At 35.8% G+C, this 2,161-nt stretch overlaps 1 long non-coding RNA gene across 1 annotated transcript in view; it reads right to left on the bottom strand.

Moving 5' to 3' along the window:
• Window positions 1–490: 490 nt before the first annotated feature.
• Window positions 491–2,161, bottom strand: part of LOC111814121 — a 10,602-nt gene continuing 8,931 nt past the window's right edge. The window contains exon 3 of the long non-coding RNA XR_002819193.1: window positions 491–565. This is a non-coding gene — a long non-coding RNA (uncharacterized LOC111814121). The remainder of the gene's footprint in view (window positions 566–2,161) is intronic.

Here is a 2,161-nt window from a genome sequence, read left to right as displayed (position 1 = left end):
AATTAGCTTCATTATTTTTATCAAAACGTTGCATTTATGGGAAATATTAATTTAGTATACCATATAAAGTCAGTTTTTGGAGTAGATTTGCTTGATAACGCCAATATTGCAATGGCATTGTATTTGTTTCTGTGTTAATATCCATTTTGATATAAATCTCACATTCTAGTCTCCTATCCTCTCGTTTATCTCTTTATTATGCAGAAACACATCAATATGTTTTCCATTAATTAGTCATCATTTCCCATTTACTATGAGATTTCTCTGAACTCTTTAATGTCCCTCAGACAGTGGAGTGATTGGGAAAGCAAGATCGCTCCCTGTCTTGTGCCAACCAAGGCTAATAGTGTATTCTCATCTGTTGCTCCTGAAAGGGGATAACTACAACTCATGGCCAGCTAAATGAGAGAGTCACAGTCCAGTTTATTTGATCCTGGCTTGCAAGGTCAATCACAATATGGACAAGGACACTTAACGTAAAACCAAAATGTGGAATACTTAAGTACTGAAACCATGAAAACACAGGTGCAATGGTTTCAAAATACAGCGACATACTCAAAAAGATCTATGAAAAACAGAAATTACAAATCATAACCAATCCAACAATCTCGAGAGGAATTCTGAAGACCCTATTCCAGAGCTCCATCTTCTAACCACTTCTGAGAGGAACATCTCAGTCTTGAAATTCTTTTCATGTGCTCTACACACTAGTCTTCCGCCTTTGTATGTGAATACTTCTGCATAGCTACAGCTGCTAAAGATGTTAAAAAAGAACAATATCTTAAAAATCTATATTCTGTTTCATTTATTAAGTGTGTATTTGCAACGCATAAGAGTTGTGTTTCTTTTGGGAAAATGATGCTTGCATATGATATCTTCAACACTTTTGATCGTTTACTGCTTTCTTGTTTTCCACAATCTTTTATTTAACTCATTTATTTATTTGTTTATGTTTTTTGTACCTCATATAAGAGAAACTGTGATAACTATGGTGATACCAAATACAATGTAAATGCTGTCTAAGGAACTATACTGCATAGTTTAGGAAATTCTAACAAAAAATGAAAAAATTGTCTAGTAAGTGCAGACACAATGCTTGTTTTATATGTTTAGTTAGTGGTTAGTGGAAACTTTGGAAACTAAATCCATCCAGGGACAACTACACTGCTTATTGTAATATCACAACTACCCTAACCTGTTCATCTAGAAACATCCTAGAACAATGCCAAGTATCACACAACCCTCTCTAGTTCATACAACAGCAAGTTTGTTATTTACAAAGATTTTGCTCCTAAATACATGACTTTATGAATAGTGTGCAGTTCAAAATGTAAGCTCAGAGTTACTCAAAGACTAGAACTAATAAACAGCATCATGTGGCAATACACAAAGGAAAATATACCCCTACCTCCATTCAAACCTACCAAAAAGTGTAAGTAGATTAAAAAAAAGACTGTTCAAGATGAATAAGAGAGAGCTATGGAGTTCAGATAAAAATTGTTCTAACTGGAAGACTTACTGAGATATGCAGAACACTGACAATGTTGCTAGCACTTCTGTATGTATTCATACTTGCTCTAATAAGTGTTTAGTACATAATACAGCATCTCTGAGCAAAATCTGGTATCATGATTGGTTTGATGGTTTAGATTTACAATTTTCCCCCAATGTTTCATGTATTCGGAGGTGGGGCTTTTGAAAAGTGATGAGTCCACTGGAGGGGTTATATTGATCAGTAGATTAATCCACTGATTAGTACATTCACAGCTGTGTGTGCTATTAGGGGGTGGGGCCTGAGCAGAAGAGATAAATCATTTACTGGTGACCTGGCAGGAAGTATCTTCCTCCCAGGCTCCTCCCTTCTCATTGTGCTTCCTGATGAGGGAAAGCAATGAGGCAACTCATCTCACTTATTTGAGTACAGAATTTGGGAACATGTATGATTATAAATAAGCAACCATTAAAAAAAGAGAGACAGGAATAAGCCTGGAAAAGTGCTATAAGCCTGTAAATCTCAGCTACTCAGAAGAAAGGAGCAAGAAGACTGAAAGTTTGAGTCCAATAAGTAAATAAGCAAGACCTTGACTCAAAATAAAATGAAAAGTGTTGGGAATATAGCTCAGTGAAAGAGCAATTACCTGGCCTGTGACTGGCCTGAGGC

The sequence above is a fragment of the Octodon degus genome, unplaced genomic scaffold (genome assembly GCF_000260255.1).
Source record: "Octodon degus isolate 3935 unplaced genomic scaffold, OctDeg1.0 scaffold00272, whole genome shotgun sequence".
In the NCBI taxonomy this organism is placed as follows: domain Eukaryota; kingdom Metazoa; phylum Chordata; class Mammalia; order Rodentia; family Octodontidae; genus Octodon; species Octodon degus.
This window is presented reverse-complemented; position numbering and strand designations above follow the sequence as displayed.